General features: G+C 41.2%; 1 long non-coding RNA gene across 1 annotated transcript in view; it reads left to right on the top strand.

Annotated features, from left to right (window-relative positions):
- Positions 1-2441: 2441 nt before the first annotated feature.
- Positions 2442-27308, top strand: part of LOC126427261 (uncharacterized) — a 139225-nt gene continuing 114358 nt past the window's right edge. Inside the window, exons 1-2 of the long non-coding RNA XR_007576614.1 lie at positions 2442-2587; positions 2703-2835. This is a non-coding gene — a long non-coding RNA (uncharacterized LOC126427261). The remainder of the gene's footprint in view (positions 2588-2702; positions 2836-27308) is intronic.

The following is a 27308-nucleotide window of genomic DNA, read 5'->3' as shown; positions in this document are numbered from 1 at the left end:
GACCATGAGTTGTCATCACTGGAAGACAAACAAGAAAATTAAAATTCCCTTTTTCACAAACCCCTCTCCCACAGAGAACAATCCATTAACATTCGCAGGAGAGCTGCTGTAAAGTTTGGAAGGTAGGAGACGAGGTACTGGCAGAAGTAAAGCTGTGAGTACCGGGCGTGAGTCGTGCTTCGGTAGCTCAGATGGTAGAGCACTTGCTCCCGTGTTCGAGTCTCGGTTGGGCGCACAGTTTTAATCTGCCAGGAAGTTTCATATCAGCGCACACTCCGCTGCAGAGTGAAAATCTCATTCTGAATCCATTAACAACATAGCTTATAAACAACTTAGACTGGCTAAGGCGCCACCGTATTTGTTGTTGATTAAATACCACCATACAGTCTACTTATCCTCTGCACTCCAAACGCCATGGAGGTAATAGGAACCAACAATTTTTCAGGCGCCAATTAAAAAAGAATTACATTATAAAAGATAGGACTAACGATAGTTAAACCAGACTACCGATAGCGCATATACTGTAGATTAATCAATAGTCTGAAGATGTAAGTAACATTGTCGAATGTTTAGATCATTCCCACCAGGATATTATGAAGGTATTCATTACTCGTTAGCTTGCTGTCGAAACGAACGGATAGGATTGTCGCAGACATAGGTAATTCATCTTTGGTCGCAAGTCCCTGTGGGATGGAAAGAAACGAATTAAATGTTATCAAGGCAACAGAAGAGTGGAAATTTGATTATTCTTTTTCTTGTGCCGCGGTATCTTTGTACACGTATGTTTGCGACAGGACCAAATGTGCATTTAAATGCATGCTTGTAGAATGTATTTAATGCAGAACTCTTAAAACTTGCCCACAAAAGTCCAGTTCTAGTTTAGCAGGGGATACAACCCGTCTGCTTTGACAAATAGCGTCGGAATTGGCCAGAAATCATGTATTATAAAGATGAAAGAGTCGAGAAGAATGTTCAGAAACAAAGGAATGCAAGACAGAAAAATTGTACTTCACATATACAAGGGCCAGTAGTATTTTCACGTTAATGATATCGCGCGTTTGTATCTTAGTATTTCTCCGCAAAATACAATGGAAAGAAATGAATGAAAAATATTACTAGCAAAGAATACAACACGTTACATGTATGTCGGTTGTATCTCGAAACTCTTTCGAACTGTATTGCTTAAGTGCAGTACGGGATACAAGTTCAGCATATGTCGATTTCTTAGTTTCAACTAGCATTGCTGTCCTGTTGTTCACTTGAACTATGTATCCCCTGCTTCACTAACCATAAATGAAACACCCGATACAAATTAAAAGCTCATCCGAAGTGTGTTGCATAAGTACAGTACGGAATACGAGTTTGTCGTAAGTCGATTTCTTCGTTTTCACCAGCATTACTGTCCTGTTCTTCACTTGAACGATGTATCCTCCGCTTCAGTAAACCCCCAAGTGGAATACAGGATACAAATTGTAGATGTGTTGTTTATTTAGTCTCCGCTATTACTAACAGTCTTTTATTATGTGCATATCAGTATCACTGATGACAGAAGGACCTACGTATGTAATATTTGTACACCAGACTTCCGTTGACCTCTATATATGTACACTGGTAACGAAAAGGTGGAAATAGACGTACGCTACATTCGCAACTGTACCTCAGTTGTACTACACGGAGACAAGAAGACGACACAGGTACAATTTGTATCCCGTACTTCACTATGGGGTACAGTTTCCTTGTTGCCTTGGAAGCTAATGGTATCCCATTCGTTACTTGAGCTATATAGCTATACGCAACATTTGTATCTTGCTCGCCAATTGACATATATGGTGTCAGTTAAAGGCGAAGTGAAGGATGGGATACAAATTTTCGTTGTGTCGTCAGTGTAAAGGCGAATTGAAGGACGTGATAGAAATTTTAGTTGTGCCGGGTGTTTCGCCTGTAATATAGCAAGTACACACTCGAAAATGTCATACTGATACTAGTGCTGGAAAACGAAAGAAGATCGACAGCTGAGAAATTTCTTTTACGTACTTTACAACACGAAAATACATATATTGGTGGAATAAAACAGTGAAATATGTCAAAATAGTGAAATACAGGGAAAGAAGCAAATGAAAAAGTGAACTTACCACACGGAAATATCGAGGAATAACCGAAGCTCGCCTAGACGGACAGTAACGAAAGTCCCATACCCACAAACAAACAAATCCATTCCTATAAACGAAAATAAGACACTAAAAATTGTTCTACAATAACAAACTAATACTCCAAATTACCTCAATATCATTACGAATAATTATTTTAATGTACAATGATAGCGCTTATCTGGAACACAGAACTGTTTTATTATCTATGCCTCGAAGTGAAGACATTACTATCTCTGACTAATGTATGACGTTATTGGTCAAGATCAGAAGTCCTACTCTTTTATTGTATGTACCTTGGTGCTACTGTTGTGACCGGCTTGACGATAAATTTAGTCTTGCAAACGTGTGTGGTCGGTTGTGCTCGATAAAATTCAAAACAAAATTGTGATATTTACATGTCTACTGGCTATTTATAGTTACGGCAGTTACATGAATTGGTGAGAATCGTGAATGATTTGTCATAACACACTAATTTGTGTTAAAATGTTCAGTTTACTTGCTGTATGTGGCAATGAAGATTCTAGTCACTAGTGCCTCTTCTTATGTCAACAGGCCCTGTGAACACGACTCGATTCCAGGAAGTGAACATTGGTCAACGTTAATTATTTGCCCATTTGTCGCTTCCTCGTGTCCTCGTGTTGCCGGGAAGGAAGACCCACTGGTTGATTTCGCACCTGTTTATAAGGTGAGAACGCGGCCCTTTTCATTCATTATTTTTTTCATCGTGTTACCTAGGTCCCATCGAAAATGACTTCCATCAGGGATGCAGAATGGACGAGATATATGGAACAAAAGCATGAGAAACATAGAAATTGTCTGTATACAGTATTAACAGTAAGCTGACGTAATATTTGAATGCTATTCACACATATGACATCAAAACTTAGTAGAGTAAATTAGAAAGTGACTAGTGCCTATATACCGGTACTATGAGCAAATCTGAAAGTTCCTTAAAATTAGATGAGAAATTAACAAGGATGTTTCTTATTTATGCAAAGTTCATACACATTTTCCTGTTTCCAGTCACTTTCTGTTGCTAGAGAAAAGTGACAACTGTCATGAAAACCTCTCAGGTTTCTGGTCATTTGGAAATATTTCAATACCATGGCTAATTGTCGTTGCTAGAAGACATTCTTTGAAACGGTGTATTGTCTCAGCATTGACACTTGCCGGTAAGGTGGAGCTCTTTCTGTCACTAGTATACACAGGTGCGTGGCAGAGGGTACCTCCTACCTTATCAGTTATCAGGCCTTCTTCCTATTCCAGTTGTGATTGTGGGAAGAATGCCTATTTTAACACCTCTGTATGCACTGTAATTGATGGGCTTCTCTCTTTGCTGTCCCTAAAAAAGCTGATGCAGTTTGTGCTCTAGTACATTTCTCATTCTGATAACTGGTTGTTAACTAAGCTTGCGTGTGCCTAATTCTTTCTTATTTCCTCTACAAATCCACCTGCCTCGAGTGTAATGTGAAATGGTCCACTGTGGAAAAGGTAGCCAAAAATAATTAACATAACCCAACATTATGGTGAACATTCTTTGTTTTATTTATTGGTGTATTATTGTTGCAAGGGTGTTGTACAAGTACAGCAGCACAATTTAAGAACAACACCATATAGATTAGAGGGGCAGTTACATTCTTACTGGTCTAGTTTCACAAGGATGTGGCAGGTGACTGGCCTTAGCCTCATAGTAGGAAACATCCTGAAATTGACTTGGAGGTAATTTAGGGAAATGACACAAACCTAAATCTGGATGGTCAGATGGGGATGGGAACCTCCACCCACTCAAATACAGGGTCAGTCCACTTAAAACAGCAAGACCACATTTGGTTCACCACTAGCGTGCAGGGGTTTGTTTGCAAAGAAGTAAAAGGCTCGTGCTTCACTGTTGAGTCATATCTCACTACCAGTCCACGTTCACATTACACACAAGACTTCATAATGTAGTCATACTACACATTATCAACTGACATCTCAACTGTAGCGACACTTGGTTTCCATTTTGTGAACTGCAGCTTTCCATTTGCTATCCTGAAGAAGAAGAAGAAGAAGAAGAAGAAGAAGAAGAAGAAGAAGAAGGGGGGGGGGGGAAGGTGGCTCACCATCAGTCTTTAATGAGGGATATGTTGGGCTTAGAGATGGTAAAGTGTTAAGGTAGAAGAAACAGCCATTTACATTCCTCAGTTTTGGTTAGTAGTACAGAAAGTAGGACCATTCTCTGTGGCATGGATGTGAAAATCTAATGCCTTACTATGTGGCAAAATTGTAGGTTAGCAGGTCCTCAACACAGCTTTGTTCTAGTGGAAGAGTAAGCTATGAAGTGATTGTTTGTGTTCTGAGAACAGTTTTCAATATTTTTGCAAAGCCAAATGTTATGTCAACTGAAGAATGGTGCAAAACTTATTAGCTTTGACCAGTGATGTCATATTTAACTCATAGATGATATTTTATTTTTGAGTCATAGAGAAGAGCATACATATCTGCAAATGTCACAGCTCAATGGCTGTTGGAAAGTGAACTTCTTATAAATCTAAAGACTATGTATGCAGTGTTTAAAAACAAGCAGGCTGTAGACGTGGATTTAGAGGTTGATGGAACAAGGCTGGAAGAACTAGAATCTATTACATTCTTAGGTATTCTTGTGGATAATGAACTGAAATGGGAAAAAAAACATATTAATTATGTCTGTAAGAAACTGAGCTCTGTCATATTCTTAATGATGCAGCCATCACAGTATTAAGACAAGATTCTTCTGTACAGTGTATCATGGACTTTTCAAACCATACTTACTGTATGGAGTGACTGTGTGGGAAAACTAACAAGAGACAAAACAAGTGTTCACATTACAAAAACAAAAAAGCAATTAGGACCATTTTAAGAAGAAAGACCTCTGAAACGTGCAGGAACTGTTTCAAGAATTTAGGTATCTCAACTTTTTCATTGTTGTATATATACAAAACAATAATGCACATCACAAAAGGTAGTGAGGACTGGATTACAAAAACTAGTGTACACACCCACAATACAAGAATGAAGTACGGAGCATACCCCACCGACTGGCAATGCTAGAAAATGGACCCCAGTACTCTGGTATCAGACTACTAAGAAGTCTGCCTGAAAACGTGCAACGTAGTGTACTTGACAACTTTCCGAAGAAACGTAGACTCTCTCATTGCAAAACAGTTTGTTATTCATTATCAATTATGTAAAAAAAGCTAAAGGGGTAGAAAAATAAGTGATAATGAATGTTACTACTTTGACATGTCCTGTATTACATGTACATTTACTGTACACAATGTAATTTTACAGGATCAGATAAAATTCAGTTCAATTCAATAGTAAATAGGGTAGCTTGGGAAACGAAGTGTCAAGTTCTGAATTTGAATGAATGTACCCTTTAAAGAAAGGAAGAAAGAATGTGTGTGTTTCGTTTGTTGTTTTAAGGAATTTGTGTACCATTTACTTTACCACAGTGTCGTAATGAATAAGACACTTGTATCAGGTTTGTCATTCTTTTTGCTGGGGGTAACACTAATATCATATTTTTCAGTTGACCTGTATAGGATACCAGCGTTAGGTGTCATTTTCTGCCCATCAGTTAATATACATGTGACCTGAAATGAGATACTGTGTTTGTGGTTTCCTCCACAATAGGTAATGTCAGCTGACCTACAGGATACCAATGGAAGAGTTACAGTTTTCTACACCATACTTAATTTGTAGATGAACTGAAGTACACGATACCAGTGTTGGGTATGTTCTTCTTTTGGCTGTTGGTAATACCAGTGTTTGGTTGCTTGCTTGCTTTTTCCTTCATGGCTAACACTGGTATTTTCTTCCTCAGTTGAACAGCAGGATATCAGTGTTCAGCTTGGATTAGATTAGATTGGTACTTGTTCCATAGATCATGAATACGACACTTTGTAATGGTGTGGAACGTATCAGGTTAATAAAAGGTGTCTATACAAGATATTACATTTCACAAAATATTACATGACACTTAATCTTTTTATTTATTTATTTTTTGTGGCTGTTGGGGAAATAACCCACTTACTATATCCAAAATTCATCTAATTAGTAGGAGTTACCATTAAGAAATTCTTATTTCCTTTTACATGCTATATGGCTATCTGTCAGACTTCTGATGCTATTAGGTAAGTGACCAGACTTTTGTAGCAGCATAATTTACCCCCTTCTGAGCCAAAGTTAGATTTAACCTTGAGCAGTGACCGAGCGAGGTGGCGCAGTGGCTAGCACCCTGGACTCGCATTCGGGAGGACGACGGTTCAATCCCGCGTCCGGCCATCCTGATTTAGGTTTTCCGTGATTTCCCTAAATCACTCCAGGCAAATGCCGGGATGGTTCCTTTGAAAGGGCACGGCCGACTTCCTTCTCCGTCCTTCCCTAATCCGATGAGACCGATGACCTCGCTGTTTGGTCTCTTCCCCCAAACCAACCAACCAACCAACCTTGAGCAGTGAAGATCATGCTTTCTCCTAGTGTTGTAGCCATGTACACTGCTATTACTTTTGAATTCGTTCGGATTGTTAATAACAAATTTCATAAGTGAATATATATATTGTGAGGCTACAGTGAAGATCCCTAGCTTTTTAAATAAGTGTCTGCAGGATGATCTTGGATGAGCTCCAGCAATTATTCTGATTACACGCTTTTGTGCAATGAACATTCTTTTACTCAATGATGAGTTACCCCAGAATATGACGCCATACGAAAGCAGAGAATGAAAATAGGTGTGGTAAGCTAATTTACTAAGATGTATATCGCCAAAATTTTCAATGACCCTAATAGCATAAGTAGTTGAATTCAAACGTTTCAGCAGATCTCCCGTGTGTTTTTTCCAGTTCAACCCCTCATCAATGCATACACCTAGAAATTTTGTATATTCTGCCTTAGCTACCGATTTCTGATCGAAGTCTGTAGTTATTAATGGTGTCATTCCATTTACTGTGTGGAACTGTATGTATTGTGTTTTCTCAAAGTTTAACGAGAGCCCATTTGCAGAGAACCACTTAATGATTTTCTGAGAAACATCATTTACAATTTCACCAGTTAATTCTTGTCTGTAGGGTATGATAACTATAGTTTATCATCGGCAAAAAGTTCCAGCTTTGCATCTTCGTGAATATAGAGTGGCAAGTCATTAATGTATATTAAGAACAGAAGAGTACCCAAGACTGAACCTTGCAGCACCTCATTCTTGATTGTTCCCCAGTTTGAGAAATCACCAGTTTTTTTGCATATTATGTGAACTGCTTATTTCAACTTTCTGCACTCTTAGTTAGGTATGATTTAAACCATTTGAGTGCTGTCCCATTCATACCCACAGTACTTCAGCTTATCTAGAAGTATTCCACGATGTCATATTTTTCATGTGGCATAGTATGTTTCCTGATAATTTAGTTTCTATTTTCTTTTGTGGTTCTGCTTTTAGGTTGTGCCCACCCGGAACCCTCTAATTCTCATGTCCTGTTAATTTCATCTATTCTATAGATTTTGATGAGTCATGCTTTCTAATTTTGTTTCTTTACACAAGATTTTTTCACATTTATGGGTCCACATGATGTGCATGTATGATGTGTTCTGTGCTACATTACTTTTTTCTGAACATTCATTCATGCTTTCAAATGTTTGTCACCTATCATCTGGTGCTGACCTATGTCATTGGTCGAAGCTGACAAGGTGTATCCTGTACTTCAGTAATCCCCGAATGTTAAGCTAAGGCTGCCCTTGAATTGACAATGTGTAACATAAGCTAAATTTGTTACACAATAGTGCTATACTGGACTGATCCTGATATTTTTGGAAGTAAAGAAACTCTTTAAAAATATCATCATTCCCATCTGTTAATTTTAAGGTAAGGTATAGAAGACTGGTAATTGTCATGGTCCAGTCTTTCATACCACCTAACAGTGACTGGCTCCAGGGTCTTATTTATGGTTTGAGTTCAAAACATAGGTGACCAAAATTAATTACATTAAGAATTCCTATTGGAATTTTATGCTTGTGGATTTGGGTTCCAGTGTCTGGTGTGGTCAGTAACCGGAGCACCTTTTTCCGGGAATGAGAACCAATAGACATTACAGGCCCAAATAAAGGGCAAAAGCTATAGAACCTGTCCAGGCAGGCAACTTTATGGCTGCCACAGCCAAACAACTTTGTGTGCCAAGGGTTGGTTAACGGAAATGGCAGATTCCACCCATCTGCTTTCACCAATGACGTCACCAATATGGCAGAAACGACCATTCACGACAACTCCCATATCGCGACCATGACGTCATAACATAAACATGACAACAAACACAAAAATAGATCAAAAAACCATCAAATACATATTCCTCCAAAAATATAATGAAACTAACAGGACAAGTGAGGGAACTTCGGGGTTTTTGGGTGGGGGCAAACTAAAAATAAACACACGCCGCTAAACCGGACGACAAAAAACAATAAAATAAAACAACCACAACCTTCCAAAATCAACTAAAAACACTGGAATCAAACACTTCCCTTGACCAATATAGGTCAACAGCAACTACTGATACCACATAAGTCTCAAAACTTTCACCACCACCACACTTAATCCTAAAAGACTAGAAAATCAAAATTAGAATCGACCAATTCTCTTGTCCTGTTATCCTTAAGACGTCTCCACATACAGCTGTCCCTTATCCGAGACAACAGAACTTTAGTAAGCCTGATCTCTTCACGAGACACCGAACACTTCACGACTTCAGCCAACAGGCCGAATAGCTGAAGAAGTTTTATTAGAGACAACTCACTGTCCCCCATCATCGACGACAACCGAAAACTGTTCACCTTGTCAGTCATTTCCACACCTACCAAAGACATAAACAAAGTGTTTTACAAAAATTCACACATGACGAACAGAACAAAACTACAATAACGTCGACATAACAAAACCAAAATCGTTAACTCACTGAAAAATATTCTGCTGAAAGCACAGTCACAACCGATACCACACGTATGCAATGCTACCATGCAAATGAACCCCGTGGCAAAAGTAGCAAATCACGAAGCATCAGTCCTTATGTTCTACTGACTGGGGATCAAGAGAATATTGGTGTCAAGTGGCTTCTGTAAACAGCAATAGTGTGCTTCCTGGTAAGAAAATAATGTTCTTTGGGCAGTTTCAGCAAATAAGTAAAGGGAACACACACAATCTGTCATCACTGTTTGAGGTGGTTTATTTAAATCGGGACCAGTTTTGTACGTATGCTGATCTTCAAATGACTGTACATTCAGTTTCATGTTTTGACGTTCGATTAGAGTTGACTGTTCACTGTTAGATGGAATATCTGTATCACAATTGAGCATTTCTCACCAAAGTATTCACTTGCACCGCCATATTCGGATTTCCACACATTAATGCCACTTAAAATGTTGTTACCTGCAGACGAGACATGAACTCGCACATTCAAAATGTGTACTACATTTGAAAACAGAATTTATAACATATAAGGTATGATTACTTAAAGATAGGCGTAAGACTGAAAATGGCTGTGATCTAAATAACCCACCTTTGATTGTGGCTGGCAGCAGATTTGATTCAACATGAGCTGTGCCCAGCATGCGTTGCGATGGCTCTTTTTCTTTTGAAGTATGTACGCACATGTGAAGCACACACACATTTGCGTGTGCAAAATAATGAAAGACGAGGATTCTTTGTGCAGTAATTAAATTTGAAGTTTATTGGTATACTTTTGAACACTGAGCATTTTTGTCTTTGTCTTTCGCAATAACAATTTTTTTGACAGACACTTTTGAGCGTGCGACATGTAATTCACTGTTCGAAAAGCCTACACGTACCTAAAACGACTGACTTGGGATTCGATGGTCATTACGACTGCAAGATGAATAGGGAGCTCCAGTCTTTTGAAATCAAATGGCTTTGATGACGTTTGGGATTGGTATTTTAACAATAAGCCTGGTTCCACTACACAACTGTCATTTCTTCTTTCTCCAATACCCTCGGTGAAGGTTTGCTAGGGGTATTGTGTTACTGCCACAATTTTTCCAGGCAGCAAGCGATAAAATTACCAATCTTGATAGATGGTCCTTTAGGTGCTATAGATACATCAGTGGTAGGCAACAAGAACCTCATAATTCTGTTTCTTTAAATTTTACAGATGATGTGAATATTAAGTGAAATCAAACAATGGAGGAAACTCCAGGTAGGAATATAAACAGTCTCGGAAGAGATAGATTGCTCCTTACCATAAAGATAACACACTAAGTTGCAGACAGGCACATTTAAGGGGAGGTATAATGGAAAAAAAAAGATTGTTCCCCCATTTTCAGATTTTTATCTCTTTATAAAATTTGCAATTTTCTGAATAAAATGATTTATGTATCACTTATAAATTCACGTGGGAAGTATTTTATTTTCTAAATATAATGTACACTAGTTAAAATGTTTACGTGTATTACTTCAAGATGTAACAAAATCGGTAATTTTTTTTATATGGAAGGCTATGGATTGCTGTTATAAAGGTCATGTCCAGAAGAGGATGGGCACCAAGTTGAGAAAGTTGAAACAAAGTTTGCGAGACAAGAAATTTTCAGATGGTAAAACCATAACAGGCAGGCTGACAGACAAAATGATTGATGAACTACAGCAGTATTGTGGGATGACCATTACAATTAATACTGAGCATTTGTTGAAAATGAAGCCGGCAGTATGCCACTTTTGCCCTCCTGGACCCCATTCATGGTGCAATTTCCACAATGCCCAGTACACAAATTCATACAACCATAAATATTCCATCCCAGCAGCAGTCATGGATATCATAAAACCTTTTTACAGAGACCTGGTAAATCCTGAATTACTGGTCAGACTCAAAATCCCAACGAGTCGTTCAATAATCTTATATGGGCTTGCCAACCAAAAAATGTTTTTGTTGAAATGAAGAAAGTGGGGGGTCAGTGACGCTGTTGTTGCTTTTAATGATGGCAGCATTTGTGGGGTGAAAGTGCTACAGCATATGAGAATTAATCCTGGAGCAGACTGCATCAGAGAACTTGAATGGATGGACAAGGTTCACATTGATACAGCAGAGATGCAGCACAGTTGGCCACTAATGAGTCCAGAAGGAAGAAAAGAAGGAAAAAAACTTGGAAAAAGATCAAAAGGATGATTTTCAGTACGGTGCAGGGTGCTTCGGAGTGATTAAAAATAAAAAGTTTAGCATATATTGAGTTAAGCCTTTTGAAACTTTGTAGACCATTCCTGAAACTTTACGTTTTCTGTCGCATTTTTCCATAAATCTCAGAAAGCACGTCGAGTAGAGGATCCAAATTTTCAGGGAGTAGTAACATATGCATCCTGAATCTACTGAACTAAAAGGACATAATGTTACGTATAATTAAAATTATTTGGGATAACATACAAAAACAGTACACAAATTTTTAACTGCGTAATTAAAAAATTGTATTTCTGAAAGCACTGGCTGAAATGCAATTGTTGTAGTTCGGTAGAGCCAGAGCACACATTTTAATGTCCAGTAAAAGTTTCATGCCAATGGCTACAGTGGCTCCTGAAATACAGGGAAGCCAAGTCACTAAATTTAACACTGTCGGGATAGGGTGTTCAGACTCCCCTTAAGAAACTCGAACTCGAGCTTTCGGCCGTGGCCTCCATCGGAAGAGATAAACGGAGATACGCACAGTTAATTCTTAAAAGCAAGCACACCTTACCCACACGTGGCCACCGACTCTGGCAGCTCGGGCCACAGTGTGACTATAAAGTGGTATGGTAGCAGCAACCTGGAGGAGGTGGGAAAGGGGGAGGGGGATAGCAGTGTACAGGTGGGGGAGAGAGAGAGAGAAACGCTGTCTGGTGGAGTACGCAGGGACCACAGTGTCAGTGGGGACAGCGTCCGGAGGCCGTGAGGCGAGGTGGTGAGGAAAACAGAGCGGAAAAGGAGGAGAGAGGGGAAAGCTAGGTGGGTTCATTGGCAGTGGGCAGCAAACGAGAATGGGGAGGAGATGATAGGACAGAGGGGGTGGGGACAGTACGTTACCGTAGGTTGAGGCCGGGATACTTACAGGAGCAGAGAATGTGTTGTGAGGGTAACTCCTGCATGCTCAATATGAGAGAGGTGACCCAGAAATCATTGAAAATTATAGACCAATCTTGTTACTGTCGTCCTTTTCAAACGTCATAGACCATAATGAAAAACAGGCTGATGGGGTTCAATCTCCTGAGTAAAGAGCAATTTGGTTTCCGGGCTGGTGAAAGCACAAATTCAGCTGTAGCTCATTTCTCAAATGTTGTCCTCAAAGCACTAGACAAAGGAGTCCTCTAAACAGTGATCTTCCTTGATTTGACCAAAGCATTTGACACAGTAGACCACACAATTTTCCTAAACAAACTAAATGCACTGGGAGTAAGAGGAGTAACTAACTTGTGGTTTCGTTCATACCTGCGAAACAGGGTCCAACAAGTGGAGATCACTCAAACTCCAATCATACCTTTCAAACCCAAAATACAATAATGAGTCCCCCAGGGAAGTGTACTGGGCCCAATCCTCTTTCTAATATACAATAACGATTTTCTACAAAGTGTCAAATGTGGTAAATCGGTACTGCTTCCTGATGACAATAGCATCTTAATCGAAGCTGCGTTGCCAAGTGTACTCAGTGGAAAAGCTGAGGAAACACTTAACCATCTATTCCAGTGGATAGCGGCTAATAAATTAACCCTAAATGTGAAAACAACAGTATTAGTTTCCACCTAAACAGAAAACCAAACAGTACCGAGCTAAAAGTTAATGAGGAGCACTTAGAATGTGTACCGTCAACAAAATTTTTTGGCACGCATGTCAACTCTCGACTAAATTGGACCCAGCACACTGCGGAACTTGGAAAGTGAATAGCTTCAGCATGCTCTGCACTTAGGATAATAAACTCGGTTTGTAGTAACTCGTGTACTATAACTGCATATTTTGCATATGTCAACTCAGTAATTAGTTATGGCATATTCTTCTGGGGATCAACAGAGCAGAAAGACAAACAATATTTAAGTTGCAAGAAAGGTCTGTACGAATCATAACGAAAAGTAGCAGTAGATCCCATTGCCCAGAGTTATTCAGTCCGCAGCTCGTGGTCTTGCAGTAGCGTTCTCGCTTCCCGCTCACGGGGTCCCGGGTTCGATTCCCGGTGGGGCCAGGGATTTTCTCTGCCTCGTGATGACTGGATGTCGTGTGTCTTTCGTAATCATTTCATCCCCATCGACACGCAAGTCGCCGAAGTGGCATCAACTCGAAAGACTCACACCAGGCGAACGGTCTACCCGATGGGAGGCCCTAGCCACACGGCATTTCCACAGAGTTATTCAAATCTTTGGGTATATTGAAAATTCTGTGTGAATACATTTTGAAATCAGTAATATACATAAACACCTTGACCAGTTCCCAATAAACAGTTCCATACGTGCACATGAAACCAGACACAGACAACAGTTACACCTCTACAGGAAAAACAAATCAAAAACTCAAAATAGCATGTTATATAATGGAATTAAATTGTACAACAAACTTCCACAAGGGATCAAAGCACTCCGTCTGTAGGCCACAAGTGGCCCACCGGGACCGTCCGACCGCCGTGTCGTCCTCAGCTGAGGATGCAGGTAGGAGGGGCGTGTGGTCAGCACACCGCTCTCCCAGCTGTTATGATACTTTTCTTTGACCGGAGCCACTACTATTCGGTCGAGTAGCTCCTCGAGCGGCATCACGAGGCTGAGTGCACCCCGAAAAATGGCAACAGCGCATGGCGGCCCGGGTGGTCACCCGTCAGACTGCCGGCCACGCCCAACAGCGCTTAACTTCGGTGATCTGGCGGGTGTATCCGCTGTGGCAAGGCTGTTGCCTACAAGGGATCAAAGACATAAGCAAAATAGGGATTCGCTAAAAAATATTTCTTGTAAAAGTGTTTGTATACTTTCAAGGATTACTTGGAATGATGTAAATATATAGTTATTTGTCAAGATTATCAACTGTGTTAAGTGGTTTAACGATGTATCTTTATGTTACAATGTTCATGAATTCAGATTGTGATAATTATAAATTTGCCTAGCTATTGAATATACTTATGTTGACAACATCGATACGATCATAATTGTTTAGGGCTGGAGAAATGGATAAATAAGCAGTTCAGAAAAGCTCGTGATGGGGGGGGAGGGGCCAGATGGCTCGGGTAGTGAAGCAGCCAATGAAATAAAGTGTGTTAAGTTCAGCTGCATGGTGTGCCACAGGGAGGTCTACTCTGCTCTCGGCCACAGTTTGGCGGTGGCCGTTCGTCCCGGTGGACAGCTTGTCGGTAGTCATAGCAATATAAAACACTGTGCAGTGGTTGCAGCAGAGCTGGTAAATGGCACAGCTCCTTTCACAGGTGGCCCGGTCCCTGATGGGGCAGGATAAATGTGTGGCAGGACACGAATAGGGAGTCAGGGTCGGTCGATTGGGCAGCTCTCACACCTGGGTCTTGCAGGTGGATATTTATTTATTTGAGGAGCAAACCTCCAAGGTCTTGGAACATATCAGTACATGAAATTACAACATAAAAGTAATAACAGATAAAAATAAAATGTTTCTGAAACCGAAAAAAGTCAATCCATAAGGTTAAGTAAATGCTATCAGCAATACAATAGGAATCAGCTTAATTTTTCAAGAAACTCCTCGACAGGATAGGAGTGACGCATGAGGAAACTCTTCAGTTTCGATTTGAAAGTGCGTGGATTACTGCTAAGATTCTTTAATTCGAGTGTCAGCTTATTGAAAATGGATGCAGCAGTATACTGCACACCTTTTTGCACAAGAGTTAAGGAAGTCCGATCCAAATGGAGGTTTGATTTCTGCCGAGTATTAACCGAGTGGAAGCTGCTTTTTCTTGGGAATAAAGTAATATTGGTAACAAGAAGCAACAATAAGGAATATACATATTGAGAGGCCAGTGTCAAAATACCCATACTCGTGAACAGAGGTCAACAAGAGGTTCGTGATATCGGACCACTTATTGCCCGAATTGCCCGTTTCTGAGCCAAAAATATCCTTGTAGAATGGAAAGAGTTACCCCAAAATACAATACCATACGACATAGGTGAATGAAAATAAGCGAAGTAGACTAATTTACGTGTCGAAGTATCACTCACTTCTTATATCGTTCGAATAGTAAAAATGGCAGTATTAAGTCTTTGAACAAGATCCTGAATGTGGGCTTTCCACGACAGCTTAGAAATATGAACTGTTCAGTTTCACTAGTCATATGCCTTTCCGTGAATTTAAAATGTCAGGTTTTGTTGAATTGTGTGTGTTAGAAACTGTAAAAACTGAGTCTTACTGTGATTTAACGTTAATTTATTTTCTACAAGCCATGAACTGAGGTCATGTACTGCACTACTTGAAACAGTCAATGTTGCACACAACATCCTTTACGCCCAAGCTAGTGTCATCAGCAAACAGAAATATTTTAGAGTTACCCATAATACTAGAGGGCATATCATTTATATAAATAAGGAACAGGAGCAGCCCCTGCACAGAACCCTGGGGCACCTCCCCCCCCCCCCCCCCCCCCCCCCCATCACTCCACTTGTCAGTACCCCACTCAGATCCCACATCACAGCCGTTATCAACATTGTGAATAATGATGCTGATGATGATCAACATTGTGAATACGATACTTCTGGCAAGGGGTTGGGATTGGGAGTGGCATAGGGACGGAATAGGATGTTCGGATGGGCGACAGATCACCACTATACGAAGGCTAGGAAGGATCTCGGGTCAGATGTCACTCGTTTCAGGGCACGACTGTAGGTAATGAAAGTCCCGGCAGAGGATGCGGTCTGGTTGTTCCAGTCTGGGTTGTTATTGGGTGAGGAGGAGGACACTCCTTTGTGGCTGGTTCTCAGGGGTGGTGGGAGGATTAGGGGTGTGAGGGAGCATGGGCGATGTGTTTGCAGACTAGGTCTGGGAGATAGTGCCCATCTGTGAAGGCATCGGTGAGACCTCAGCGTACTGGGAAAAGGCAATTCGTGTCACTGCATATATGCCGTCCCCGGGTAGACGGACTGTACGGGAGGGATTTTGTGGCGTGAAAGGGAATACAGCTGTCGAAATGCAGGTGATGTTGGTGGTTGGTGGGTCTAATGTGCAGTGCAGGAGGAGCCATCAGAGGAGGTGGTCAATGTCAAAGATGGTGGCGTGCTGCATTGAGGAGGACCAGGTGAAGCATATGGGAGAGGAGTTGATGTGAAGAAATAAAGCTAGGGTGTCTCAGCCCTGAGTCCAGACGATGACATACTGTTACCTTCCCCTGTGATAGCTGCGTAGTGCCCAGAGCTACTGGAGTTGCTATTCATGTATGCATGAGGTATCCTTGTTTGTGAGAATGCCTCTGCATCTATGCTCAACAGTGCAAACCGTCATGAGGTGCATGGCAGAGGGTACGTACCATTGTATTAGTTATTAGGTTTTCTTCCTGTTCCGTTCCCATATCGAGTGTGGGAAGAATGATTGTTCGAATGCCTCTGTGCGTGCAGTGTTGTTCTAATCTTATCCTCAGTATCCCTGTGTGAGCAATTGTTGCACATTGTAGTACATCCTTAGATTAATCATTTAATCCTTACCTACATAAACAGTTTGGGAGGCAATCTGAGCAGCCGTCTTTGGTTGTTTGCAGATGACGCTGTCATTTATTGACTAATTAAATCCTCAGAATATCAAAACAAATTGCAAAAAGATTTAGAATAGAGATGTGAATGGTGCGAAAATTGGCAGTTAACAGTAAATAACGAAAAATGTGAGGTTATCCACAAGGAATTTAAGCTTTGGTTACACAATTAATCAGTGTAATCTAAAGGCCATAAATTCAACTAAATACCTAGGAATGACAATTGCGAACAACTTAATTTGGAAGGAACGTACAGGAAATTTTGTGGGGAAGGCTAACCAGAGACTGCGTTTTATTGGCAGGACGCCTACAGATCTACTAAGGAGACTGCCTACACGACGCTTCTCCATCCTCTTAGAATACTGCTGCGCGCCGTGGGATTCTTACCAGATAGGACTGACGGAGTACATCAAAAAAGTTCAAACAAGGGCGCCACATTTTGTATTATTGCGAAATATGGGAGTGTGTGTCACGGAAATGATACAGGATTTGGGCTGGACATCATTAAAAGAAAGGCGTTTTTCGTTGTGACGGAATCTTCTCATGAAATTCCAGTTACCAACTTTCTCCTCCGAATGTGCAAAATTCTGTTGACCCCGACTTACATAGGGAGAAAAGATCACCACGATAAAATAAGGGAAAACAGAGCTCATATGGAAATACATAGCTATTTGTTCTTTCTGCACACTATACGAGATTGGAATCGTAGAGAGTTGTGAAGGTGGTTCGATGAGCCCTCTGCCAGGCACTTAAATGTGATTCGCAGAGTACACAGGTAGATGCAGCTGTAATGCCGGTTCTTGAAACTTCTTTAAGAGGCTTTCTTGGGATAGTTTTTCTTCAATAGTCTGCCATTTCAGTTCCTTCAGTATCTCTGTGACTCACTCTCACAGATTAAATAAACCTGTGACCATTTGTGCTGTCCTTCCCCTTATCTGTTCAGTATCCCCTGTTAGCCAGAATGAGATTTTCACTCTGCAGCGGAGTGTGCGCTGATATGAAACTTACTGGCAGATTAAAACTGTGTGACAGACCGAGACTCGAACTCGGGACCTTTGCCTTTCGCGGGCAAGTGCTCTACCAACTGAGCTACCCAAGCACGTCTCACGCCCCGTCCTCACAGCTTTACTTCTGCCAGTACCTCGTCTCCTGCCTTCCAAACTTAACAGAAGCTCTCCTGCGAACCTTGCAGAACTAGCACTCCTGAAAGGAAGGATATTTTGGAGGCAGGGCTTTGACACAGCTTGTGGGATGTTTCCAGAATGAAAATTTTTGTAGAGCACTTGCCTGCGAAAGGCAAAGGTCCCGAGTTAGAGTGTTGGTCCGGTACACAGTTTTAATCTGCCATGAAATTTCATCCCCTGTTAGTCCTATCTGGTATGGGGTCCCACACACTTAAGCACTATTCTAGGATGGGCTGCAAGAGTGGTCTGTAAGCAATCTCTTTTTGTTGACTGATTGCATTTCCCCAGTATTCAACCAATAAACTGAAGTCTACCACCTGCTTTACCCACAACTGGACCTATGTGTTCTTCCATTTCATGTCCCTACAGAGTGGTACACCCAGGTATTTGTATGAGTTAGCCAATTCCAACAATGACTCATTGGTATTATAGTCAAATTTTTTTCTTGTTCTGAAGTGCAAAATTTTAAGTTTCTCAACATTTAGAGCAAGTTGCTAATCTCTGCACCAAGTTGAAATGACGCGTGTCTGTTTCTTTTTTTCCCACTAAGGTCATGCTCAAAAGCACATGTGTAAGTGTCTTTTAATTGTGCCTGTCTACAATTTAGTGTGATAACATTATAGTAGGTAGCAATATATCTTTTCCTACATTGATAGTATAAAGTGATACAGATAAAGTTGATACATGTTTAACTACGTAGCAGAAGCTTAGTTATTGAGCAGTTAGAGAAATCCGTGTAGTTTCAAATTTCTCTTTGATTATGGATTGCTGGTTACTGGAATCAAGGTTTCTGTAGACAGATGGAGTTAAAAGGTTTTCATTGCGTATTGCCATTGCCATATGCTGATACATCGCTGTCTTTGGATCCCTGCCTCCTCCCACTCCCATGAAGCCAACTCTGAGTGAAACATCTTGACTGACACCAATAAGTCCCATGACTATGAAAGTTATGTATTTGATATGGATGCAATCCCAAAGAAAGCAGGTGTTGACACATGTGAAAATTACTGAACAATCAGTTTAATAAGTCACAGTTGCAAAATACTAAAGCGAATTCTTTACAGATGAAGGAAAAAACGGGTAGAAGCCGACCTCGGGGAAGATCAGTTTGGATTCCGTAGAAATGTTGGAACACGTGAGGCAATACTGACCCTACGACTTATCTTAGAAGAAAGAAGGAAAGGCAAACCTACATTTCTAGCATTTGTAGACTTAGAGAAAGCTTTTGACAATGTTGACTGGAATACTCTCTTTCAAATTCTGAAGGTGGCAGGGGTAAAACACAGGGAGCGAAAGGCTATTTACAATTTGTACAGAAACCAGATGGCAGTTACTTGTCGAGGGACATGAAAGGGAAGCAGTGGTTGAGAAGGGAATGAGACAGGGTTGTAGGCTATCGCCGATGTTATTCAATCTGTATATTGAGCAAGCAGTAAAGGAAACAAAAGAAAAATTCGGGGTAGGTATTAAAATCCATGGAGAAGAAATAAAATCTTTGAGGGTCGCCGATGACATTGTAATTCTGTCAGAGACAACAAAGGACCTGGAAGAGCAGTTGAATTGAATAGGCAGGGTCTTGAAAGGAGGGTATAAGATGAACATCAACAAAAGCAAAACGAGGATAATGGAATGTAGTCGAACTAAGTCGGGTGATGCTGAGGGAATTAGATTAGGAAATGAGACACTTAAAGTAGTAAAGGAGTTTCGCTATTTGGGGAGCAAAATAACTGATGATGGTCGAAGTAGAGAGGATATAAAATGTAGACTGGCAATGGCAAGGAAAGTGTTTCTGAAGAAGAGAAATTTGTTAATATCGAGTATAGGTTTGTCAGGAAGTCGTTTCTGAAAGTATTTGTATGGAGAGTAGCCATGTATGGAAGTGAAACATGGACGATAACCAGTTTGGACAAGAAGAGAATAGAAGCTTTCGAAATGTGGTGCTACAGAAGAATGCTGAAGATTAGATGGGTAGATCATATAACTAATGATGAAGTATTGAATAGAATAGAAAAGGGTCGGCATAACACATTTGAGCTAGAGTATGATAGTGGAACCCACATCCTCCAAAAATTTGGTTAGTGGGACAGGTTTAACTGTAGCAGTCAGTCTACATTAGTTTAAAAAGTGATGATTTTGTTGTCAGTTGCCGAACTCGGTGAATACAAAATAGATTGCGGTAACACTGACGTGTAGCATAGCCTAATATTTACATTTGTGCCATAATTAAATGCACTTTGCCATATTCAATGCAGTTTTCTTGTTTTGATGCCTTTATACACATATGTATATTATCAAAAGAATAGTTGCTACTCACCATATTGAAGAGATGCTGATTTGCGGATAGGCACAGCAAAAAGACTGTCAAACAAGTAAGCTTTCTGCAAACTGACCCATAGAAGTACACACTCTCTCTCTCTCTCTCTCTCTCTCTCTCTCTCTCTCTCTCTCTCTCTCTCTCTCTCTCTCTCTCTCTCTCTGTGATCAAAAATATCCGGACACCCAAAAAGTGGAAGAACGTTTTGTGGAGCGACGAATCAGGGAAGGCAATCTGATGGCAGGGTGCGGGTACAGCAAATGCCCATTGAACATCATCTGGCAGCATGTGTAGTGCCAACAGTAAAATTTGGAGGTGGTGTGGTATGGTATGGTGTGGTTGTTTTTTTTTTTTCATGGAGGGGTCTTGCACTCCTTGTTGTTTGTCATGGCAATATCACAGCACAAACCTACATTGATGCTTTAAGGGGAGATGGAAGGCAGTTTTTATCCCTATTCTGCCAATGCTATTTTACCCTTTGAATAGGTAGAGTTTTCAAAAGAACGATAAGTGATAAAACAATGAAATTTTTACTGTGTGTGTGTTTATATATTTCAATTTACAAGTAAAATGAACATAATACCTCGTATGGTTTTGAAGGAAAAAAAATTATTCCTTTACTAGTAAAATTTAACTTTTTTGTACATTAATTATTATAAAATAGTTTCTGATTGTTTGGTGGTTCTCAATTTACTTGTAATAACTTATTACCATCTGCAGTGCAAATTGACCGAATTTCATGTTTCTAACCCCATTAGTTTATCAAATAATGGTACCTGAAAGTAAAAAATGTAGTTTTGGGAAAAATCCATTTAAAGTTTAATATTGCAATACTAGTATAGTTATTGATGAGAATTACTTACCACTAATAAATATTTTCTTGCACCAAACTGAGCATCATCTGTATCATACTGGTCTTCTTTTCTTCTCTTGATCCCTGTTCTTTTCAGTCTGGCTTCTTTTGTGCATTTTACGGTAGCCATATGTTTTGCGGATTCTCTTTATCTATTTGCACCATGGATTTTGCAGTATTTCCACTAGATTTTATGACCAATAATTCCAAAACATTCAGTTTCTAGTTAAACCATCATAAACACCAATTTTATTAATTTAATTTCATTTAATTAAATGCTGTGCATTATCTCTGCATGACACAAAAAGAAAGGTGTGGCATTTCAGTGCCGGATTGCACAGAGCGTCAGGAAAACAGTCACGTCTCACGAAAAATTGTTGTATTTATATGAAATAAAAACTGTGGGCGAACAAGCGTACTGTAACCTACTTCCTTTGTTTTCGGATTGCATTTCCTTAGGATTCTTCCAATAAATCTTAGTCTGGCATCTGCTTTACCGACGATTAATTTTATATGGTCATTCCATTTTAAATCACTCCTAACGCGTACTCCCAGATAATTTATGGAATTAACTGCTTGCAGTTGCTGACCTGCTATATTATAGGTAAATGATAAGGGATCTTTCTATGTATTCGCAGCACATTACACTTGTCTACATTGAGATTAAATTGCCATTCCCTGCACCATGGGTCAATTTGCTGCAGATCCTCCTGCATTTCAGTTCAATTTTCCAATGTTACAACCTCTCGATATACCACATCGTCATCTGCAAAAAGCCTCAGTGAACTTCTGATGTCATCCACAAGGTCATTTATGTATATTGTGAATAGCAGCGGTCCTGAGACACTCCCCTGCGGCACACCTGAAATCTCTCTTACTTCGGAAGACTTGTCTCCATCGAGAATGACGTGCTGCGTTGTGTTATCTAGAAACTCTTCAGTCCAATCATACAATTGGTCTGATAGTGCATATGCTCTTACTTTGTTCATTAAAACAACTGTGGGAACTGTATCGAACGCCTTGCGGAAGTCGAGAAACACGGCATCTACCTGTGAACTCGTGTCTGTGGCCCTCTGAGTCTCGTGGATGAATAGCGAGAGCTGGGTTTCACACAATCGTCTTTTTCGAAACCCGTTCTGATCCCTACACAGTAGATTTCTAGTCTCCACAAAAGTCATTATACTCGAACATAATACGTGTTCCAAAATTCCGCAACTGATCGAAGTTAGAGATAAAGGTCTATAGTTCTGCACATCTGTTCGGCGTCCCTTCTTGAAAACAGGGATGACCTGTGCCCTTTTCCAATCCTTTGGAACGCTACGCTCTTCTAGAGACCTACGGTACACCGCTGCAAGATGGGGGCAAGTTCCTTCGCGTACGCTGTGTAAAATCGAACTGGTATCCCATCAGGTCCAGCGGCCTTTCCTCTTTTGAACGATTCTAATTGTTTCTCTATCCCTCTGTCATCTATTTCGATATCTACCATTTTGTCATCTGTGCGAGAATCTAGAGAAGGAACATGACGATAACATCCCTGTAATAGACTGGCCTGCACAGAGTTCCGACCTGAATGCTGTAGGAAACCCTCGGGACGGTTTGGAACGCTAAATTCGTGCCAGACCTCACCGACCGACATAGGTACCTCTCCTCAGTGCAGCACTCTGAAGAACGGGCTGCCATTCCCCAAGAAACTTGCCCACACCTGATTGAATTTATACCTGTGACAGTGGAAAGTGTCGTCAAGGCTGAGAGTGGGTTAACACCGTATGGAATTCCAGCTTTACCGATTGAGGGCGCTACGAACTTGTAAGTCATTTTCAGCCGTGTGCCCAGACGCTTTTGCTCACACAGTGTACGTGACCACGGTCTCCGGCCGGCAGGGCCAGTACACGGTGGGAGAAGCCCCACAGGACGTTCTTCACTTCGGTGACAGCTTCACAGGCTGTGCTGTGTGGACCCTCCCCACTGACACAAGTTTTTCTGTATTGCAAAAGTGGGGAATCTCCCTGTAATATATCCTATGTTCCCGTAACCCTCCTCATCTTGACCTCGGTCATCATTCTTTTTCCCATCTGTCCCCTTCCTGGTGTCCATTCCGGCACTACACAGCACTCTATTGCATCAAAACACACAGTGCTTTCACTTCTCTCCTTTTGCTTTACCTCCCTCTCTTCCATCGTCTGTCTAACCTCCCGACGGCACCTAGCTGCCCCACTCTCCCCCCACCTCGTCCCTCCCACAATGTGGCTTTGGCAGCCATACAGTGGTGTGTGTGTGTGTGTGTGTGTGTGTGTGTGTGTTCCTATGATTGCCATTTTGGCCGAAAGCTTTCTTTGTTTGACAGCATTTTTGCTGGGCCTATCTGTGATTCAACTCCATTACGAGGTTTGGCCGGAAAATACGTATAATGTCTTTGTTACAAGTTGCATTCACCACCAGGTGGGACTACCGCTGTAATCAATCCCATCGACGCTCAGTCCGAGTCGGAGCACTCTGCGTGTGCGGCAGCTTGTTGACAGTCACCCTTTTTCACCTGCCGTCGGCATCGAGCTCTCCGAGAAACAGCGCGTCGACATCAAGTTTCTTGCAAAGAAGCTAGGCAAGAATGGCTGAGGTTTTTGAGTGTCTGAAAAAAGTTTACGGAGACAATTCTCTGAAGGAACCAACCGTGAACAAGTGGTTAAAAAGGTACCGAGATGGCCGAGAAGTAGTGATCGGTGGCCCTCGCCCGGGACGCCCGTCGACATAGAGTTCTGATGCAAATGTCGAACGAATTCGGGCTCGTGTTCTTAAAGACCGTAGATTGACAGTCAGAATGATTGCTGACGAGCTGTCAAGCCCCAAAACAATCGTTCACGAAATCCTGACACAAAAACTTGAAATGAAGAAATTGTGTGCGAAAATCGTACCGAAGCTCTCGATGCCAGAACAGAAAGCGAAGAGGGTCGAGTGCTGTGAGGATCAGTTGCAAGCAGAGGAACGAGGGGACTTTCTCGACCGAGTCATCACTGGAGACGAGTCCTGGTTTACGAAATCGATGTGGAGCTCAAATCTCAAAGCGAGGAATGGAAACTAGCTGGAGAACCGAGAACAAAAAAGTCGCAAAAATCGAGGTCCAATGTGAAAACAATGTTGATTGTTTCCTTTGAGTCTAGGGGCATTGTTCACAAGGAATGTGTTCCTCCCGGCCAGAGAGTGAACAGAAATTTTAACGTCGACGTTCTGACACGTCTCAGAGCTCGTGCGGCCCGAGTTTGACCGGAGTTGGCAAAAGGGGGCAGGTGGATCCTTCATCACGACAATGCACCCGCTCACACGTCGCTCGTTGTGCACAAGTTTATACGTATTTTTCAGACAAACCTCGTACATGGCGAGTAGCAACTATCCTTTCCATAATGCCAATTTTCCGTCCTGGATTCTCCATTGTTCATACATATCATACATAAACTGCAACAAAATTGCAAGGACCATACCACCATCTCATTTTTCTGCAGTGCTACGGTGCAGTGAACGAAAAGGCAAATTTGTAGTCAAGTGCTACAAATGTCAGAGTGTAGTTACATTAGTAAGCAGCACTTTAGATGTTGGAAAAATTGACACACATTGTAATGATAGCATAAATTGTGTTCTGTGCTGTAAATCACTCTGCCATTCTGTTAATAATTCAGAGCTGCTTCATTGGCTTCGATCAGTTACCCAACACTCTAGTCTGTGACTACGTTAAGGATTAACCTGTTTCCAGGGTTGAGATTGTTCATGTTCGAGCCTGATTTCTACATTAAATTCTCGTAACCGAAGCTCTCTCCTGCAATCTGTATTGTCTCGACAGCTGTGGGCAGGACTGTATTTGAAGGCCTTGGTCAACAGGTGAGTGACCTCATTTGTGTCCACAGATCTCTTTGTGGGCCGAGTCACCGGGCAGTTCTGTGACACTTTTGGCTACTCTGATGACATAATGAACCAGTTCTCTGACATCCCAGAGAGACAAGACTGTATCGGTGGCAGTCCATACCGACCTCTGCTGGCAGCTTTCACCACCTTGTGTTACTTTTCCGTGCCGCGTAGATCTGGTCAGATGCAGAATCCCGGCCGCCTCCTACAGTGTTCTGACCGCCCGGCCCCCCATTGTGAAATGTGAGGAAGATTCACAGCAAACTTACTTGGCAGTTTGTGACTGCTTCCCATCTTCTACCTGGCTCGCTTATAGAAGTTTCGTATATTCTCCCTGAAGGTTCTGGAGCAATAAGGGTACATGAATGCTACCTGCACTGTCCAATAATGTATCCTGTACGGCATCTGACACCACGGCCTGCAAGACGGGAAGCCACAGAGAACGCCAGTTAACATGAGACACGAAACAGAATGTCGAGGTTTGGAGTCTTCCTCAAACTATTGAGTAAAACCGATTGATTCTCTCTCGTCTAATAGCCTCGTTCGACAGGTTCGTAATGAAGTAACGTCTATCATTTTGTTAAAAACCAGATTTATTGTGATGTTTTCATATTAAGTAAACTATTGCAAAAAATTTAATAGTTGGGATGGAAAAACAAGGATTGCTATGAATTTGCATTTTGTTTGTGTTGCATCATACTTTCTGCATAGAAAATGCAGCTAATGTATTGAACTAGTCTTTAAACTTGGGAGGAGATCTCGACAAAATGGATTGTATGAAATGGACTTGGTTCAGATCGTGCCAGAACATCTCATCTGTATCTTACGAATGGTTTGGTATATAGAAACAAAATTTTGGCAAAGGATAGCATGTAAAGAGAAGAGTATTTTTCCATATAGTTAAAATGCAAAACTTCCTTATCTTCATAATATTTAAATAACTACAGATTATTCAATAAAATAATATAAATTTTTAAGGGACATTGGTATGTGGGGACAAGTGGATTGTTGTGGGGTTTTGCAACAACGTAAATAAAGAAATTAAGTGTTTCTTTTTCTACAGAAAATGGCCTTTTAATAAAATGTTGACTTTTCTTGCTCTCAGCACTATTTCAGTACTGTCACAATTGCAACTACATTTGAATGGTTCTATGATGGACTGTTGTAAGCTCTGCTGTGTTTTGGTAAAAGGAGTAAAAGAAGTTAGGTACTGTCAAAACCAGCTGTCATATTTTCCCTGCCATGACAGTACAAACAACAAGATGTGTTGACACCATCTTAGAAGACGAGTCATTGAGGATCGTGCCTTATCTGGTACATCACATCAGTGGCAGACAAGGGGAGGGGGCTGCAAGTGGAGGGGGCCGGGTAGTCTCTGTTTGTGGATGGAGGGGAGGGGGTGTCCAGATATTTTTAATAAAGTCCCAAACAAGTCCAAATATGTTGAGTATATGAGAGACAGCGTTGAGTTAGTCCGTGACAATTCTCAGCAGGTCTGTTAACATTTTTTAGAATATTTAGGAAACACGGCTCGGAACCTAAAAGCTGCAGCACGAGAAGTGATTATACTGCTGCCAACATATTTCTGCGTAAGAACGATGAAGATAAGGGAAATTAGGGCTTGTGTGGTGGCCTGTATAGTTGATTTTCCCTCCCTCTGTTTACGAGGAGGGGAGGGGTTCAATAAGTAATGCAACACTTTTTTCTGAAAGCAGGTTGATTTTATTCAGAATTCTAGTACACCATATTATTCCCCACTTGCTCGGCTGCAAAACACTATTATTCAACACGATCTCCATTCAGTGTGACAACCTCATGTCACCTTACTGGAAGGGCCTATAAGCCCGCACGGTACAACTCTACTTGTCGACGTCGGAGCCATTGCCTCGCTACATACGTGTACCGCTTCCCGTGAAGTGCGTCCCCAATCGGACCAAACAGACGGAAGTCGGAAGGTGCGAGATACGGACTGTAGGGCGGGTGAGGAAGAACAGTCGAACGAAGTTTCAAGGGTTTCTCTCAGGTGTGTGGGCTTGTGTGAGGCCTCGTGTTATCGTGGAGAAGGAAAAGTTGATTTGCATTATTGTGGCAGTGAACATGCTAAATTAATTTCTTTAAAGTGTGCAGCCAGGTCAGCACACAGTAGGTCGGACAGGTTTGTGCGACCTCATTGCTATGAGGACAGATACCTAGCTCAGTGGCTCACGTGGTTT

This window comes from Schistocerca serialis, chromosome 11 (assembly GCF_023864345.2).
Source record: "Schistocerca serialis cubense isolate TAMUIC-IGC-003099 chromosome 11, iqSchSeri2.2, whole genome shotgun sequence".
In the NCBI taxonomy this organism is placed as follows: domain Eukaryota; kingdom Metazoa; phylum Arthropoda; class Insecta; order Orthoptera; family Acrididae; genus Schistocerca; species Schistocerca serialis.
Note: the sequence above shows the minus strand (reverse complement) of the source record. Positions and strands in the feature narration are given on the sequence as shown.